Genomic DNA, 21,806 nt, shown 5'->3' on the forward strand with positions numbered 1-21,806 from the left:
AGTATAAATTTAGTATTCTCGTATTTCATGTATAACTTTGGTGTTTCTTTACCGATTTCTATGATTCTTTTATATGGAATAGTAAATACTGTTAACTTTTTTAATTTGAGATGATTGAGAGTATTATAAACGTAGGAATAGACAAATATAATCAGAAAGCTTCGAAGTACTAAGCTATTGGGAGTGTCACGTGTTATTGTGAGTCAACCGTAAAAGATAGACAAAGGCTGTCATGGGATATTTTTTTTTATTTTAAGGAGAACATTTCCGTAATACATGATTTCTGTGTACCTTTAATCATTAAGGCTATACACGCGACGGAAGCTTAAAATAGGGAGTAATTTCTACCGTTTTCCCAACATTTCCCTTCACTGCTCTGCTCCTATTGATTTTAGCGTGATGAAAAGTATACTATAACCAGCTCAGGAGTATGAAAAATAATTGTACCAAGTTTCGTTAAAATCCGTTGAGTGGTTTTTGTTTCTATAACGGTTATACGGACAGACAGACAGACAGACAAAAATTTTACTGATTGCATTTTTGCCATCAGTATCGATCATGATCACCCCCTGATAGTTATTTTGGAAAAATATTTCATGTACAGAATTGACCTCCCTACAGATTTATTATAAGTATAGATTACAAACCATTGTCAAACCTGAAACGTCAAACTAAAATAATATGGAATTTCCTCACTAATCAGATCATTAGTTTAAGATGGGATTTTTTTAATCATTTTGAACTATAAGTAGAAATATGTTTGAAAGGTTCACAGAAAACTATTAAATCTAAAAATAAAATCCGTTATAAGGGGATAGCGATACCAGGAAATACTCTTTGACATATTATAGTGTTGATTAAAAATATAAAACAATCGTAGTACTTCAATGAACGGAAACGAATCCATGAAATTTACTTAAGATACTTGTGAATTGACTAGCTGGAATGAAACGCACGGATTACACCAAGGATATAACAACATGAAGTACATAGAAACCTATATGGACCATTTATGAGAACAAAGAAAGATTTTTCAAAATCCATGCTCATTTAATAGTTGGTATGGAAGTTTATGTTCTTTTAGTTAGAAATAAATATGTATATATTCTTTAAATATATATTCTTTAGCTTTGACTGCATAGAATGGTGGCAATAATGCTAGCAGCATTTCCCCATTGAATCGCAATCCGAATCGCAAAAACAAACCTGCCCTGTCACCAGTAAAGGCAACAAGGTGTGGTGTTATACTCTTGATGAATCTTTTTGCACCACTACTCCAAGGGCCAAGTGTTTCGACGGCAAATGGGAAAAAAAGTCATTTTTTTTTAAGATATGTATTTTAGTAACGAGAGGAGGAAAGTTGGTACAAAAAAATTAATACGTTATTTTTGAAAAATTCTTGTTATCCTTTTAGGCTTAGATTGCGGTTGCAAATTTACCAAAACAATGTAATACTCAAGTAAAATCATTATTTTTTTATATAAACCCATCAGGTGTACAGGTACTCAATAAGATTCATTATATAAAAAGAATTAATGGCCAATAAAGCAGGCATTGTTTTCGCATTAAATCGATACGAAATCAATAAATATTTACGGCTGTCCGAAACAAACGCGTTCGTCCGCCACTACAGCTGCCATTGTTACCGGCGATCGTTCATAAATCTTATTTATTGTACTCCAATTTGTACCTACATACCAATTATGATACTATCAAAAAAAATATTTACTCGGGAGATTTATTTATACGCGAGCGTTTATTTTTAACTTTTTATACTATACCAGCGGCCCGTTCCGACTTCGCGAGGATGTAAATAAGTTTTTTTTTTTTAATTTTTACCTTTTATATACATATTTTTGTAGCTTTTCCCGATATGTTTAACAATTGTTGTTCTATTTCAACGTATTAGCATAAAAAGTTTAAAATTTAAATTATATACCTAAGAACTAGCGTGCGAAAATCCGCTCAGTAGTTTTGGAGTTTATCGCGAACATACAGACAGACAGACCGCGTCTGAAGACTTTGTTCTATAATATACAATGTTCGTGTTTATTTATAGTACGTTTTCATCTTTATCTGAAAGCAATTACATAAATAGATGTTGAGATGGCGAGATAGCGTGCAAAACTTGTGGCAAATTGCGATTTCTGCTTCAACAACTTTTATTACTTTCCTCATTGGAAAAAAGTTGGTGACGCACAGTTAGTTTAAGACAATTATTAATGTCTACCGAACTGATTTCTTTCTCTTTAACATGAAAATATATTTATAACGTTCTTGAAATAACATTTTATACAAGCAGACAACATACAACAACAACAGTCTGTAAATTTTCCACTGGTTAAGGCCTCCTCTCCCTTTGAGGAGAAGGTTTTTGGAATATAATACGCTGTTCCAATAAGGGTTCATGGAATACACGTGTGGCAGAATTTCTATGAAATTAGACAAACACAAATTAAGCACCTGAATGTTCACTGGTGCTTGCCTGGGTTTGAAGCCGCGATCATCGGTTAAGATGCATGCGTTCTAACCACTGAGCCATCTCGGCTCAGACAGCATTCATGTATATTGTATAAAGATGTTACAATAGTTTTCAGATTATAAAACAAAAAGCAGATGGAGCGCGCACATCTTAGTGAAGCAACATAAGTGAGTAAAAAATCAAATATCGAAATCAAATAGACACTAATCAGAGTGACAGAACTTATGACGTAATAAAAGACGCGTCCTGTTCCACTATCCGATTTTTATGTATGTGATCCGAACAATTGTTTATTTGTAATACCGTTCGCCGAAATCACTGAAACTGCAGTGTGTTATCAATAAAAATGTTTATGTATTCACATTTTTTTTTCTATTTCTCGATGCAAAACACAATGTTTCTAAAAAGTTTCAATTCAAAAATAAGTGAGACTAACTAAGCTGATTTTTTTTGTTAATTCTTGCTGCTAAATAGTTTTCAATAATAACACACATTGACTTATCAGTTAACTTTAAATAATGTACGCGAGGCTATTTGGTCGGATTTTTATTTTACACAAGCATCTACTTACATCTATTTACATGGTGCTAGGGCTTTGTGCAAGCCCTTCTGGGTAGGTACCACCCACTCATCAGTTATTCCACTGCCAAATAACAGTACTCAGAATTGTTGTGTTCCGGTTTGAAGGATGCACTCATCCGTAAAGTTGGTGGCACATTGACGATGTTAGGAAAAGTTAATATTTCTTACAGCTTTGTCTATGGGTGATGGTGACCACTTACCATCAGGTGGCCTATATACTCGGCCGCCAATCTATACCATGAAATAAAACTTTGTAATATCTGTGTAATACTAGTACCTACTTTAAAATTGTGCGTTACGACTGAAATCGAGTATACGATTGTACGTTTTGATGACATTTTACTAAAAAAATAATTCCTGACATACATTAACTTACTCACCTTTAAACTAAAAGGCAACAACACTTAGTATTGGTCAACAAATTCAAAATCAAAATATTCGCTATTCAAGTAGGCTTATACAAGGACATTTAGATCACTTAACAACTATATATAAGAATATTTCTACCGAGATTGAACGAAAGAAACTCGGTAATTACACTTTTTCAACATTTATGTTATATATCCTGCCTGGAAGTCAACAAGTATTAATTCCACCCTTCTTTATCGTATATATAATCTTGTATTGAATAAATATGCCTTATTTACCAAATCAAAATACTCTTTATTGTACACCAGTAAATAAATAACATAGACACGGTTAGGATATATGTACAAGAGGCGGCCTTATCGCTAAAACAGCGATCTCTTCCAGACAACCTTAGGGTAGAGGAAAATAGATAAAAAAAAACAATGCATTTACCAATGTATTTTTTACAAATGATTTGAACTCGGATTTGAATTGAACTATAAAAAGGCAAAGTCAAAAATGTCTGATTATCTGACAAGTTCCTGATTTGCGAATAATGTTATTGTTATTAAATTTCTTTCTTTTTAATATTACTATATCAAGAGCAAATAAGATAACGACATTACAATCTCTATATCATCAAAAGTATATTTGACGAATACCAATCAAGGATTATCGATTTCAAATTTTATTTACTCATGTCGAGAGAATAATATTAATATCAGATGTATTGAGATCTTGAAGTAATATATTAATGCAAGAGGATTTGAATATTTCATTATTTATTTATTATTGACTCGATGCTTAGTTGCGGATTCAAGCTCGGGCGAACATCACTAAATTTTCATATTCGTAATGTGTCTTAATTTATCTCGTGCCGTGAAATGAAATTCTGCCCCATTTTTTTGTACATTTTTTTTATTTTACATGATGTCATCATCACCCATAGACAATGACGCTGTTAGAAATATTAACTATTCCTTACATCATCAATGCGCCACCAATCTTGGGAACTAAGATGCTATGTCCCTTGTGCCTGTAATTACACTGGCTCACTCACCCTTCAAATCGGAACACAACAAACAATACTGCGTATTGTTGTTTTGCGGTAGAATATCTGATGAGTGGGTGGTACCTACCCAGGCGGGCTTGCACAAAACCCTTGACCAGAATAGCATTTGACAAATCAAAATCATCGGGGTTAGACACTGTGATTAAGACATTACAAGAAACTATTGAGATTTGTAATCTTAATATTGATTTATTCACTATAAGAAGCAAATATCTTTAAGCATTTCTATAAGAAATTAATTTGGAACCAATTTAATTTGATTTATTGTGAAACTTAAGAATACCAATTTGCCCTCCAGATGTCTTCTGAACTTGACCCGCATTTAGAGTCAGGGTAAGACGTCCTATTTCACTCTCTCTATTAGACATCCGCGTAAGTGAGACAAGGAAGGATATACATACCCGCCAGTAACGTGATATAGATGTAATCTAAAATGTTCAAATATCAATATATTAATGTGAACATCGATATGTGACGTATATTTTGTTCGCCTTATATTATTTTATAAAGGCGGGGAACAAAACTTATATCACTCAATTTTAAGTAATCCAGCCAAGTATTTCATAAAATATATGAAAATCCTACACTGTTAACGATGAATAGTAATAATAATTAAATTTTTAGTAGGGCTTTGTGCAAGCCTGCTAAGTAGATACCACCCAATCATTAGATATTCTACCACCAAACAGTACAGACTCAGTATTGTTGAGTTCTGGTTTGAACGATATGTTAGCCGGTGTAACTACTAGCACAGGTACATAAAATCATACGTCGTGATTGTGGGCACATTGGTGTTTTTTATTTCTTAAACTGCCGAAGTCTATGTGCGATGTTCACCACTTACTATGAGGTGGTCCATTTACCCGTCCAATGTATAATATATATAAAACCTTAATAATTTTGGTCACAATAAAAAAGTAACGGCAATAAATAAAGTTTCGTGAACGGATTTTATTTCATTTGTCAAAGTGGTAGAATTAATGTGTGACGTCAGATGTCAACTTTTATTTATAGTTGTATTAATGGCCGGTCCAGTGGCTTCGGTATAATTCGGCCATTTTTGAGGAATTGAAAAATGAAGTAAGTAAAATGAAAGATGACTGTTATAATCTGTGCCTCAAAAAGCGCGTCAAATCATTGGTCTCCTACAGTATAATAGTTCTTTAAGATTGAGTTCCATTTTCGAAATTTGATTAGTAAATATTAAGCATAAGTTGGCATAAATAAAAAAACGTATTAATTAATCCTCTCTCTCGCATTCAAATTGCATAAATATATACAGTAGGTCGGTTGACAAACCTATTTAAACCTTAGGTTATAATCAATGATATTTTAATAAACAGATATGTTATATCCATACTAAACAACAGAAAAAAGTGTGCCGCGCCGGGGACCGTTTATTTTAGTTTATTTTTACATTTCGTTAAAAGTAAAAAGGATAGCTTGATAAAAACAATAAGTAAAAGGGATAACTAGATGTTTTAATTACGCAAACGTATTACTACGTAATTATGATGTATTATAACGTATTACTACGTAAAACGACTAAAGGCAAACTAGTTTTCTAGTCTTCACTTTTTGCGCGTTAATATCATATCTGTTTATTACAACATCATTGGTTATAATCCTGATTAAAATTTCGTATACAAAACTGAACTTTTTAAAAAAAAAATCACCTGTATATATGATTCTCATTTTTTTTTATTTTAAATTGATTTATACAATCAATTAACGTGCGACACGTTCTATTGGAGTTAACTGTCTTATACAAGGGACCGATCACACTTGGGTGAGTTAAGAAGATAAGTGATGACCGCGACGCAGATGCAAGGTAACAAAGGCACTTCAGACAAGTGTGGCCATTGTCTATACGGATAATTTCACAAACACGACATATTATTAGTTGGATTATTATATATGGGTATAATTTAATATCTATATACAATAATGTTTGTAACTATAAATATGTTATTAGTAACAAAATATATGTGTGACACAGGATGCCAACACCAGCGGCAGAAAGGGACAACACTATTACTATTATATAGACTGTCACTGCCGGTTCTTCTCAGGTCAGGGTGTTCCTTTTTCCGAACCGGTGGTAGTGTTTATTTGACAATCAATAAGTAAGTGTAATGCTTTTATATTGAATAAAGGAATTTGAGTTTGAGTTTGAGTTTGAGTTTGAGTCAAGTATAAGTTGGCGTTCCTGTGGCAGCACCTGCTACACCTTTGTTTTGCCACTTTTTTGTTTATTTTACCAATATCTCCCTAGAAAATAATTCTCTTCGTCTCATTTTTAATAGATTTTGGGTAAGTTTTCTTAATAAGGGTAAATAAAACAAATAAGATATTAAATGAACAAAAAAAAATTAGTGCATGTTTTTGCTACACGCCAACTTACACTTGACGCGCTATAAGCGTTATTCAGTGACGTCACGGCCTATACGAACGATTTTACCTAATTAAGCATTTGTCATTTATTAAGTTAATATGATAAGTATAATTATTTACTTAACACACCTTATATTCCTATTCAATAATAATGTTGATTGGATTAATGGTGACAACTAAAATTCTTGCAGATTTTTCTTGGCGCAATCTATACGTACCTATAATATAATTGATATCGTATTCATATCAATAGCGATCTTCTTATAATCCAATAATATTAATATTTGTGTATATCTTACCTACAATGTTCAATGAGAATTAATCTACCTACGTTTTAAAAAATAAAATATTAATGAATGAAATGCAACTATAAAAAAATACCTGTATTTTATTTCTAGTAAACAGGACTGATTTCAATATAGCCTTATTTCAATCCAATTATATGTTGATACAGATAATAAAAAATCGATAACTCGTCTCGGCATTAACAGCAACACAATACGTGAATACGAAAATAAGTACCGTAATGTAATTTATTATTACTGACAACATATCTACTTTTATTTTATAATGAAAGAAGAAGAAAAAAAAAGAAAAAGAATATTAATTCTTTTATACGAACCGATATTCATACACCAATTACGATTTCATATAAGAACAAGTATGAAACAAGGCTGATATTAATAATTGATCTTGCCATTCCATAATATGCCGAGGAGAAAGAATCTATACGTCTGCGTTGGTGACTCAGAGGTTGCCAGATTCGTGAAGTACTTTGTTTCAATTTTGGCCGTTTTTGCTGCCTCGAAGAGCTCTTCCAACGCCTAGTACCTAGGATTGAACACACAGCGGTTGCTATGAATAGCCTGATGACAAATATCGGAGACTGAGGCAGGAAGTTCACCACTTCTAAGCGAATCGATGGCTTTACAAGGCACCCATTTGGTTTCAAATCAAGCGTCTGCCACTGCAGAACTCAGCCGGATTCGCAGCAAAGAGCTATCCATATAGTGCAAGAATATCGCATGATATTATACAAGGTAGCAATCTAATTGTATTTTGGAAATAATGGCGAATATTGACATAAAAGAATGCAGACTCGCGTCCTTCGTCTGAACGCCCAAAAGCGTGCCCTCTTGGAGTGTACTCAAGACGTCGATGCGGCGGGAACATTAGAAGGTTGTGGCATTATGGCGCGACCGTCATTAACGATACAAAAGCAACTAAAACCAAAGTATGTTAAAAAATACAAATGTCAAACTTAACGTCTATATAAACTGTGTCTTCTAACTCGTTTAGTCACAGCTATATCATTGTTTATACTTGGTTTGACTTTCAGAATTGATAACGTCACTGAGCAAATAGCAAGACTCAAACCAGGTTTGGTGAAATAAATCAGAGGTGTATCAAATCCGAGTTGCCTGACTAGCATTATATATAGGCAACTTTATTTTTCAGAAATATCAGTCACGTTGCAAGTAAGCGTGAGGTGTAGCGTCTAGTATTCACCTGCGGCTTCGCCCACGTTTTGTCATGTGTCAGGCAAAAAAAGTAGTCTTTGTCCTTTCTTGGAGATCAAGTTTGCTTCATACCAAATTTCATGAGATTCGGTTCAACGGTTTGATCGTGAAAGAGCAAGAGACGACAGATAGAGTTACTTTCTCTTTTATAATATTAATATATATTGAGGATTCATTATTTTTGTGCCCTAAAACACTGAAAAAGAAGATACATAAAATAAGATTATAAATGTATATAAATTTAGTTAGTATATTTAGTATATTTTTTAATTCTTGGGACATACCTACTTACTACACATCTAAAAACTATTGATTTCGTCTTCCTCTTGTACCGCAATGACAATAGGAGGTTTTTTTACGACTACGATGTTGCGTATAAAATTATTTAACCTTATTTATTCAATTACTTTATCATTTTCGTTTAATCACAAACGTTATTAATTTATTTTATTGTATCTGTTATATACTGCAAAATATACACAGAAAGCAACTTCGATCCAACAGAATAACGACGTTTCTCTCTAGAAGACTCTTTTCTTTTTATAAATTTTCTTCTAAACTATTGCAATAACAAGTACTAGACATTTAAGTTAAGATCATCTTACCGAGATTTTCAGTGTCGAGTTTCATTTCCCCCCAGTGTGAGAGGGGCCTTATAATGCAAACTTCGAATAACTCAAATTTGCTCCGGTAGTTGGAGGCGTGCGTGGAGCGACGGCAAGGATGGCGTGTCTCGTTAGCAACAGAATACTTTGCATTTACAAGTATGCATTCAACTCGACTATATGATACGTGATACGTTCTTATGAACAGAGATTGCAACTGTAATATATTGTTAAAGGGAAGAAGTATATGAAACTATATAGTCGGTTATGCCCTTTTATAAACAGGCTGATTCATTACACTAATGGCCATAATACGTCAAAGATCCTGAAGTCTTATTGATGAGTTGAAAACCCAGATTGGACGAATAAAAAATACTGGAGATTTCTGTCACAAATTCTCAGTAATAGAATTGAGTTTCGAAGTAGGCAGTGTATACAAACTCCTTAGATTGGACTAATAAAATAATACTGCAGATTTCAGTCACAAATCCTCAATATTAATCGTGAGTTTCGAAGTGGGAAGTGTATACAATCTCTTTCCTCGGAAAGCACGTGAATCCTTTGGACCCGCGCTTGAAATTTTTTTTAATTATTGTCTTTTCTATTCGAAATCGATCACGAAATCATCATCATCACTAACCATGCTGTGTTTGAATAAGACTCCTATTATCAGGTAGGAGTTTGATTCATATTCTGACAATGTCTGGTCGATACACGAGTGTATTTTTTCATCCAAACCATCCGAGATTACTTAGTTTATTAACCTATACTATGTATGAGAACACCAAACATAAAATGGAGACATTAAAAATTCAATAGTTTTTCTTTAATCAGATTTTAACTCGGAGTCACACCGAGTTATCACCTGTTCCACCTACTAGTCTGTCTAGGTCTTTTCAATTATATATGAGTTTACTGTTTGACTTTACTGATTTATTTGCAACATACCTATAAATATAATAAAATTGTAGTGTCTGTTTGTAATATTAAAATATCCCCTTTTAACTAAGTGCTTATGTATGCATACACGGTGCATATACAAAATATAAATAAAAAAATCTGTATGTTCCGGTTAATCTCTGGAACGGATGGACCGATTTTGACGAAATTTTCGCTCGTAGAAAGCTGATGTTAAAATTTAAACGCGCACGACTATGTGCTACGTCGTTTTACTATGGAGCCACGCGCGATACTTGCCAATACGTTTTATTTAAAAAATGACTAACCAATCAGTTTCCTAGCGATTCTTCTCTGTGTAAAGTGAAGCTAAAAACAATTTATATTTGTAATATTACGATTTGATAGTGCTAATAAAGAACACTTAAATAAATACATTTCGATTTAGATTTAAAAATATATATGATATTTACAATGAAAATGCTTCGAAACGGTTCATTCGTTTTAATTCTGTGATTCTGGGAATTTTGTAAGCACGCTTTATTGTATCGAAACTCATAATTCACCGTGCGTACTTTGGAAATAATCCATTGAAATGATCAAAAATAGTATTCAAATATTATTTTGGAATAAAAATATCAAGTGTGTATGATCGTGGTGAGATACGATTTAAACTTAAATTTAAATTAATAGCATCACTCGTCCAGCAGTCTAACATTTACAGAGTGTTACTTCTTTTTCTAATCTTGTTTAGATAAAGCCACATTATCAGGACCTAACTGACTGTATGATAAATAAAAAAAATCAAATGGAATATCTACACTAAAAATATCTGTAGATAAAAGAAAATAAGGAAATTTAAAAATGAATACAAACAACTAAATTACGAACCTCCGCTTTTTGAAGTGGGTTCAAAAATCAAAATCAAAATAAACTTTATTCAAGTTGGCTTTTACTAGCACTTTTGAATCGTCATTTAAAAATTAAGTGAAGCTACCACCGGTTCGGAAAGCAGATTCTACTGAGAAGAACCGGCAAGAAACTCAGTAGTTACTCTTTTTCAACATTTAAAAAACACAGTCATGTTAGTTAATACAATTATTTAAATTAATATATCCTGCCTGGAAGTAGAAGGTTAAAACGAAATAAATATACATATTTAAAAGAAAAAATGATGATTCCTTCACAAACAACAACACAACAACAGCCTGTAAATTCTCACTGCTGGGCTAAAGGCCTCGTCTCCCAGAATTTCTATGAAATTTGTCACATGCAGGTTTCCTCACGATGTTTTCCTTCACCGCTGAGCACGAGATGAATTATAAAGACAAATTAAGCACATGAATCAGCGGTGCTTGCCTGGGTTTGAACCCGCAATCATCGGTTAAGATGCACGCGTTCAAACCACTGCGCCATCTCGACTCCTTGATTCCTTCAACCTGTAACAATTATTATAGCGATCGATTAAGCGGAAACGATTGTAGACGTACTTCAGGACCATCTAGCGTCAACTTACAATAAAACAGGCTCCACCATAAAAGACAAAATAAACGATCCAATGTCCATGGTGATCGATCAAACAGTGTCGAAATCTATCAAACTCAAAATGATATGTCAACATATATATAAAACTAAATTTGTACCCGATAGGATATCGCAGCCAATACATCATACCACAGAGCAATCTTAGGTTTGGAGAGTTTATAGAGGATATGGTACCTATGGATATGGAGTTTGAAAAATCATCATAGTCTTAAGAAATGTATTTTTTATTTTCAATGAAATGTATAAAGAAAATTTTTTTTAAAAAAATATGAAAAATTTCGGTACAAACTTTCATCCCCAATTTCTTTCTATTAGGTGAAAAATTTTTAAAAACGCTGTTTAAACAGTCAGGTTCAAAATACAAACAACGATTTGAATACTTCGAACCCCAAAACAGCCTAATTTCATCATAAATGTCACCCTCTAAGTTGATGATTTTAAGAAAACAATCTTTAGCTCATTAACAGTAGCCGAAATATACGAAATTTCCATACAAAATCATCCTCTATTTATATAAAAAATATAAATTTATTTCTTTTGGGGCTTAGTTGCCATAAAGAATTCCAGTACAAAATTTCATCCAGTCGACTTAGGCTGTACACTAATTTTTAGCTAGTCAAACTTCTTTAAAAGAAATAAATGAACTATGGAAAAAAAATCACATAATACGTTTAATTCACAAATGTGAAATAAGAATGTGAATGCTAAACTTATCCAATATAATCTAATTATCTGGCTTTCCCGAAAGGCTTACAAATTAGTGAAACTGCGAGTGTATTTCAAGTTTCGCTTAACAATAGGTTAAACGTCAACTTCAAATGGGTTCCGTAAACTTGTACGTTTAATATTGTTTCCAACTTTGTTTTGCATTCCATACATACCTCATACCGGTTCGTACCGGTTAACGGCGGATAAACTAAGTCATTACTTTATCCACAGTTATTCACTTTGTACGTCTACTATTTATAGGCTGAATTGTTTTAGTGGTTTAATGGCTAGCTCACAGGAGTGCTGATGTTGAGGTATCGGGTTCAAATATTAAGATGAGCCAATCAAAAGTTTTTGGATTTTGCTCTCAAGAAATAATTTATGGTGTTTGGCAGCGTTGTAGTCACTGTTTAGAAAAGGACGTAAGGCTGATGGTCCGATTGTAAGTGGTCACCACCACCAAGAAACATTGTCACTACTAGAAATATTAACTATTCCATAGAACTATTGATATTTGGCGGAAGAATTTTTTTACCCGACGGGCTTGCAAACAGACCTACCACCAAGTTCGAATAGAGATTTCTGAGAGTGTGACAGTAATGGAATAAGTAATGTATCTATGTGTATGTTCATGTACATGTAACACGTAAGGTACATGTGTACGTAATATGTCTTTTGGAAATAGTTGGTTGTCATGCATTGATCACTCATGAAAACATATTCATTGACTGACTTAACGTCTCCGTTCACGTATTAATTTAAGGTTTTTTAAGGTTATATTATGTTTCAAAATATTTAAAAAAAATCTGTAAATTTAGGTTAATTCGCAAATTATCAATAGCATTATTGATAATATTCACTTCAAACATTAAATCATTATTCAATTTGTAAGCGTAACACTTGCTTATCGACTGTCAAAATTGCACCATTGACTTGGAAAGATATCATTCTGCTTGAGAAGTAGAAGAGCATTTAGCTGAGCGGTACTGTTGTAATTTATACAATAACAAGCTGAAACCGAGATGTATAAAGGTTTAATAGCATACAAGTCCGTGTAGCCCCGTCCCATTTACTTACTCGAAGGATGTATTAAAATAAGTAACCTATGACCTTAACTTAAATCGATTCAGTGATTTAAGCCTAAAGAAATAACAGACATATCTCATTTATAATATTAGCATACATTAGTCGACCTCCATGGTCGAGTAGTGTGTACACCAGTTTTCATGGCTACGCTAGTCCGAGGTTCCGGGTTCGATTCCCGGTGGAGTCAATGTAGATTATCATTAATTTTCTATGTTGTCTTGGGTCTGGGTGTTTGTGGTCCTTCAGCTACTTACATTGGGATCAGAGTAATGTACGTGATGTTGTCTCATATTCATTTAAATTGTCGAATTAATATATATACAGGGTTATTGGTAATTCGACGTACCAGCGTGTGCTAGAAGGTTATAGGAGTGACTATTTGCAATAATTTTAACCCCCATATACATGATTCTATGCTTATCATTATCCTCACATTATTTTAGTAAATATTGCTTAATGTAGATTCAGGAGTCGCGTCTTGTTTGGAAAAAATCTGCGGACCCTTTGAAACTAAATTCGATCAATATTGGATTACTAACTACCATAGTGACATCTCATTGGAGTAAGAGCGTGCACCAAACTCCTATACTCCTCGAAGACTTAGACTCGTAACGGATGTACGTCGAATTACCAATAACCCTGTGTATACTAGTAGTCATGTGTCAGACAAAAGAAGTAGCATATGTCCTTTCTTTTAGTTCAAGTTTGCTTCATACCAAATCAAATTCCGTTCAGCGTTTTGGTTGTGAGAGAGCGACAGACAGAGTTACTTTTACATTTATAATATTAATAAATATTAATCGTTGAAATCAATAAATGCACAAAATGTGTTATTTTAAATAAAACTAGTTATAACATTATGTGTTATTGGTAGTGTTAAGACAACATTATGTGTTATTTTCTAAAATATAATTAGATTTATAATATCCAACAAACAAACTATTCTGAAAATATTTTTTTATTTATCAACAGTACAATTCCTACCTAACGTTTTCTGAGATATTGTTGTAAAAGCGTACACTTTATCCCGTAAAAGAATTATCAACCCCTCGTTGTCGGGAAACAGACGCAACTGGCTTATGCTTGTTCCTGGTAATAATGGAACATCTGTCACAACTCTTACAATAAGCTGTTATGGTTTTACGAACGTAAATACATAATATTTTAAGAGTATATGTATTTTGGAGTACAAGTTACTTATTTAGTTTGACAATGCACGCGAATGTCTTGTTGTTCGTTTGTTGAACTACATTTTTTTAAATTTTTAACAATCTTCTCAAGAAAGTAAAATATTCTTAATGATAACATTCCCTGTGCGTCTGTTTCGTAAGAGTAGTAAATTTCATTTCAGTTTTAAATATTGTCAAATGTGTTAACCCTTACTTTTTAATAAATAATAATAAAAGTTCGTGTTTTTCGGCGGAACTACAAAGGAAGAAAAGGGAAATCAAATTAATATCGACGAAATGTAACAATAATTAAGAAAACATATTCGATTTTATTTTTAGTCCTACTACTGTTCCTATCTTGATCGATGCAAATTTTTCTTCGAATTGTAAAACATTAGAACGCGATGTTTGACCCTTTGACCCCCCCTTAACTATTCGTCTGATCGTGGTAAAATTTTAATGAAAAAATTATAAAACCAAAGCCCTAACCAAAAACCAGATACAAAAACATATTTGTTTGTCCTCAAAATCAACGATAAAAACCTTTATTCTAGCTGCTCATAGTCGAAACGGGTAGCCAAACTATTTATATATAAAGTAAAATAAAAAGAAATATATCTATATAAAATAAAATATAAAGTAAAATAGAGGGTGTACAAGCCGTACACCCTCTATTTTACTTTTTGATAATACATATACCTATTTTGTTTAATTAATTCAACATGACTCATGTCAATTACTTTACGTTAGGCAAAATTCTTAATTTATATGTTTTATCATTAACCTCCAAATAAAAAAATAGTCAAAAACAGAATCGATGCATTTTATTTACAAATCATTTCAAGCCCAAAAAGTACCAATTGATATTTTATGTAAAAATTCTAATAATTCGAATAAAATATAACGAACTATTGGTAAAGTATGCTCATTAAAAAATACGTTTACTACTTAAAATTGTCTTAAATGTTATCCGGCTCGTCAAAAAGATTGAGATTATCGATGCCCACATCGATAATCTCAATATCAAAAGGTTTGTAATTATCTTGAACTTTTACAACCATTTTCCTCATTATCCATCTAATTTAAAAAACAAACAAGAAAAGCAATAACCTAGAAAAATCACGTTTCTGATAACATTGAACCTGACTCAGAATGTCTAAGTAAAAGAATTTTAATTCAATTTCATAATGATTTGAAAGTTACATAAAAGTTTCATTTTATCAATTCGAACTCTACGTTGACCGATCAGAAATTAATCACGGATATCTATAGTTGGCTCTCGACTTTGCTTTGAGAACAAAATTGAGTTCCGACGACAACTTAGGCAATCAATACAAATATAGTACGACACAACTTAGATGTAGCGTCGGCAAAATTCGTTAAACATCACATCCAAATTATCAATATTTATTTTCATGCGAAAATGTTCTTTGCATAAACATAATAACTTATTACAAGTTATTATGTTCATATTACCTAATATATTTATCATTTCGACACGTCGATTTACATGCACTTGCTTTCTCTGACGCGAGAATCTATAGCCACGAATAGCGTCGAATGGCGCGATAGGGAACTATTTCTATTGGACGTGTAAATCGACAGTAGTCGGTTTTATTTTCATTCTATTGCACTTTCCGAAGCTACATCTAATTTGTGTCTTACTATACGTATATAGAACGAATTATTATCTTCTTAATAAATAAAAATGAATGTTTGTCCTTTGTGGGTTCTTAAACTACTCATCAGATTAAGATTAAATTTTGATAAGATCTGTACGCAAGAGATAAGCCTTGGTCCCAAACAAATAATATTATTTTGTTTTTTTATCATATTTATCCTTCAAAAAAACTTGATGTAGACCATTTTTTCGACCCGTGCGAAATTGCGACGTGATATTTATTTATAAATATAATATTATAAGATTCTGGACCAATTTCAGTGGCACTTACTGATTGCATAATTATTATCTCATTGCATTCAATTGAATCATTATTTATGCCACATTTGCTACTTTTTAAAAATCGAATATATGTACATAAATACCACACCAATTCATTTCAGAAACGTATCATAAGACCTAAAGCCTTAGAGAAATCCCATTTACATTTATTTCAAATGGGCCTATCAATATTTTATTCGATGTAAATATCTATTAGATCAATTATCTCAAACAAATATATGTTTTAGATAAACATCAGTAATAAGACAAATGCAATTATTTAATGTACAAGTTTTTATGCTCTGAGCCCATATAACTTAAGTACTATAAAAACTTGTTCTAGTATATAGCCCGCACTTGACCAGATATCTTAAAGTGATAAGCGATATTCTCTTTATAATTACAACAATTACAAGACAAATGTATCGATAATGGGTATTAGTCAACAAAAAAAAACAATATGGAGATAAACGAGTACAAAGCTGTAGGGAATTAATATGTATAGCAGTAGCAATTCGAAGAATACAATATTTTAATATTTAGAAGTCACATGCGAGGTGACTGTCATAATTACAATATATCCTTTATATATTATAAGTTACATTAGCGAAAGTTTTAATTATTTCTTATGAGATGCGAAGTAAAATCTTACAGAATACAATGTTGCTGGAAAATAATTCCCTCGTATTTGTGAAATAAAATAACTGGTTATATTCTAATAATCATTGAAACAACTTCTACGAATGTTTTAATTTTATGATCAATGTGATATAATAGACTGAAGATACTCATGTGAAATTTTAATACTGTTAAAAATATTACAACTATAAACAACTGGTTTCAAATAAAAATGTTTATATAAATTATATTACTTTCCCACGCCTAAATAAACACATCGAACTTAAATATTAATCCGAATAACCAATACGAAATACAAACAACTGACACCAACTGACTAGCAAATTAAATATGTACATAGTACGAATACATACTAGCTTTGGTTTATAGTGAAAAATCTCGCTGAATTGAAAAATAACTAAAACCCGACTTTTACACTTTTCAATCGTTCGAAGGAGTGTACACAAAAATATGTACATACGAACATGTATATAAAAAAATAATAAGGATTTTATGACATGGGCCGCCTAAAAGTAACGCAGAAAAAACCTACATAAAGAAGATAACAGCGGCGTAGCAACGCACTAATAGCACCCAAAATATTATTATCTCAAATATTTCGTAGATAAACACTCACCAACAAATCGACCGTAGCCGATAACGCGTCACGCAGCGCACAACGCGCTAATACGTTTGTCACACAAATGTTATTTCATATTGTTAATTTCGTGGTAAATAAATATTTCGTAGCAAAACTTACCCGAAATGTAGCGATCGTAGCGCTCACACCGTAGGTGCGGGCGCGGCGGGCGCCGGGCCCGGCCGCTGTGGCAGACGTCCGCTGGCTCGCGCGTAGGCGGCCGTCTGACGCGCCCCCCTGCCTCTGCCACCGGCGTGGTACAGCGCACACTACTAGTGAAGCTTCGCTTTCGCTTTCTTTCACTTTTCTAGATTTTATTCTTACAGCCAGAAGAGATGCCTGGACTTCTGAAACGTTAATAATATTTAAAATAGCAAAAAATATATTTTGAATTCATATTCCTACACCCCTAGGAAATGAAGAAGAAATTCAAAATAACATCTACTGTTTTGCTATTAAAATCTAAACTATAAACATCAAATGACATGGAATACTTTATAACCTTACAAAATAAACTGAAATATAGATATAAGGATATATTTCTACCAATTATTTAAATAAACAACTTATTCATTTATAACCTGAAAGCGAGAAATATACTTTCGCTGTGTAAAAATCCTTAAAAGAGCTCGCGGCTTTCATCGAGCACGTAGAAAGCGACCGAAGGCTTTCCAGTCTGATGGAGACGACGCAATTTTGTTATACATTAATCGTTAAACACGACGATGTGAAAAAAAAACCATCGAAAACAATCAATGTACTAAAAAAATATTATGCGAACATAATTTTTTCGTCGTTTTACAGAATGTTGTCTTTTCCTAATTATGTTGTGATGCTTTTAAATAAGCGATATCGTCTCCCTTTTAATGTCTTTTCATAGATTCTATCTTGAAATACTAAATTGAATTTACTTAAACGTAAATTAAAGCGACAGCTACGTAATGTCTCCTTGGCAAATGGTTTTGATGTTGATTTAAAATGTAGCGGAGAATTCGAAGTGTCATTTCTATAAAATATTTGGAATGGCATATCAGATAACTGAAACTGTGGCTCTATATAATTATAACATAACAGTAAATGGGAAAAGTTAATGGATATCCATATATCTTTTTTATTCCTTTTCTTATTTTGATGTTGTTACTCATTGTAATTAAATATATCAATTATGATACAAAATAAAAGGTAATGTCATCGATGGTTCCTCATGGAATATTACTCCCGGACGATCTAGTTGATCTTGCATAATAACAGCTTAAAAATGCTTGTGAAAGCTAACTTCAATTATTCATAGTTTGGAGATTATTTGATTTAGATTTAGTAAGTATATTCATACAATATGTTGTATTATATACTACTAATAGACCTGGTCAGACGTTGATGTAACGATGATATACGTTGAATTGTATTGTATGATAATGTAAAATAAAAAAAACCTTCTCTGAAACATGCTGAATATAGTAGAACAAATTACGTGTAAAAATATACAGCGTTTTATGTGTGATGTACGTTCAAAAAACTTTTTATGCATACATTATATAAATAGATTAAGTACTAAATGTGTCAAATGTATAGTAAAAAAAATACCAAGCAATGTTTATTGATATAGGCAAATATTTTTTTCTCTTAGATGTTACATAAAATATATTCCAGAGGTCGAGGATCGCAAGAGCAATCGATCGAATACTCTACCGCCATTTCCCCAACTTCCCCTCGCGAAAAGCGATGTTTTGTTGACGAAATATTTACCTGCCTTTAAATTCGTTTAGAGTGTTTCTTACCAACGATGCAGACATCATAGTATATTAAAGCCCAGATCTTTTTTTATGTCGCATTAAGTTATTATTTCATTGTAAATATGTTTTAGTAAAAAACACACACAAAATGCATTTTCTTTGTTAGTATTAAAGATATTTAATAACATTTTTAATTATGTTTTCCGTTTGTTTATTTGAATACAAAATAAGGATATGAAAGTGCAATAGAAACTCCTTGGACATTAAAATAGATTTAAATATTATTAATTTCTTAACAGCAGATATCGCTTAATAACAACAGAAACGCATATCTTTTTAAAGGTTAATGAAGTGTTTATATGGCGAATAATCTCTTGTATCATTTTAGAGTGTTGATGAATTCGAACCTTTTTAAATTCAGAATTTAAAACAATAATAATATGACTTTAAAAGTTTGGCAAATAATATTTCTATGAGCGAGCTTACACAAAGCGTTACCATCAAGTAAAACTTTTAATTGTTTTCTTTATGCACATCATCAAAATAATTTAATTGATATTGATATTATATATATATAACATATAAGAACGAGTGTTTATCTCTCGCGCTCCAGTGACAAGCAAAGCGGGTTATAATAGGTAGGGGTGTGTTTACACGTCGCTTTTAATCTGAAAACACTAAATTTTTTAAGTTGAAATAACAACCCGTAACATAATATGATGCGGCGTTTATGTTGAGAATAAAAAGAGATTGACTAACTGAATTATTATTATTTTTTTTTTTTTGTTTTATACTTTTCAAACATAAACAATATAAACATTTAAAAGGCTTTTTTATCTCTATCTCACACGCGCACACACATTCACACAAACACGCACATATAAGAAATGAAAATTGACGGTACAAGAAATAGCAAGAATTTTACAGTTTCAATATCTACACCTCTCCCTATTAAGTCGACGGCGGATAAATAAACGTCATAACTTGCAGGATGGAACGATAATATTTTATAAGTATAACAACAGCGTCCTTAGTTATATCTTTATAACAAATATTTTATAAAGAGAAACTTCAAGGGAAGGCCCTGTTATAGTTTTATACTTAAAGACGGTACTTAAAGCTTTATTTATTAAACAAGTTTGTTGCTATCGCGACTTATACTAATATTAAATATAATTTTATATGAAAATCTCTATAATATTAAATTGATTGATTTAACTCATCTCCGTAAGTCTGTCTGACGATAAATAAAATCAGTCCTTAACGGACGAAAGAAATACTGCTGGAGATTAAATAAACATAAATATATATTTTAATATGGATTATATATTTCAAATAAAAGGCATGATTGAATCGATTTTATTACATACTGGTCATGTACATATAAACATATATTTGAGTTATAACGTGCCATTCAAATAAGTTATTCATCTGAAAAAAAATCATAAAGGGAGAAAAAACATTATAAGAAATGAGAGATCGCAAATATACAGACAAGCACAACAACAATTCCCGTCAAAACAACAACAGAACTCCACCCTCTACTACGTGCGTAGCTTTGCTACGGCGTAGTAACGCCCACGCGCTACCAGGCTACGCTTTATAGATTGTCTACTCGCTCATACTATATACAGTAATCGTTTTTAACGAGAATTACACGATTTTTCTCGTAAAAAAATACATTTCTACGTTGTTTGGTTAGTTGCTAGAGCAATTTCTATGCTAATATTCAGTTCTGTTCGTAAATATGCTCATATAGTTCATAATTGGTAGAATCCGTATTAATTTTTGACGCTAACGAAACTCTGTAGGAATATATTTTTGAAATTGAACTTTTTCGGTGAAGACTACTAAGCACTTATAAAACATATTAAATATATTTTAATATTTAAAAAAAAGCCTTCGGATTAAACTCATCATATTACCATTTTTAAAAATGTATTTCCACGGCATGTGACTACTTTTAAAAGTTAACTAAATATGTTCGATTATTATTATTATGTTCGAATTGAAGCTAACGTTTATAAAATATTATTGGACGATAGATAAATAATTTATCCATTAAGATATGTTGTTGAAGGTGTGTTAAAAAAATATAGAGCATAGGTAATTTAAGAGAGTCGAGATGGCCCAGTGGTTAGAACGCATGCATCTTAACCGATGATTGTGATTAATTTGTCTTTATAATTCATCTAGTGCTCAGCGGTGAAGGAAAACATCGTGAGGAAACCTGCATGTGCCTATTTTATCGAAATTCTGCCACATGTGCATTCCACCAACCCGCATTGGAACAGCATGGTGGAATGTGTTCCAAACTTTCTCCTCAAAGGGAGAGGAGGCCTTTAGCCCAGCAGTGGGAATTTATAGGCTGTGATTATTGTTGTTGATAGGTAACTTGGGAATAGAGTAATTTTTACACAAACATTACGTCGATCGTTATTGTAGAAAGCTATTGATTTTTTATA

The 21,806-nt window shown here is 32.2% G+C and overlaps 1 protein-coding gene across 1 annotated transcript in view; it reads right to left on the reverse strand.

Moving 5' to 3' along the window:
• Nucleotides 1–17,814, reverse strand: part of LOC124531612 (atrial natriuretic peptide-converting enzyme) — a 140,238-nt gene extending 122,424 nt beyond the window's left edge. The window contains exon 1 of the mRNA XM_047106078.1: nt 17,729–17,814. The gene's annotated coding sequence lies outside the window, so the exon portion shown is untranslated. The remainder of the gene's footprint in view (nt 1–17,728) is intronic.
• Nucleotides 17,815–21,806: the final 3,992 nt, after the last annotated feature.

Source organism: Vanessa cardui, chromosome 1 (genome assembly GCF_905220365.1).
Source record: "Vanessa cardui chromosome 1, ilVanCard2.1, whole genome shotgun sequence".
Taxonomy (NCBI): domain Eukaryota; kingdom Metazoa; phylum Arthropoda; class Insecta; order Lepidoptera; family Nymphalidae; genus Vanessa; species Vanessa cardui.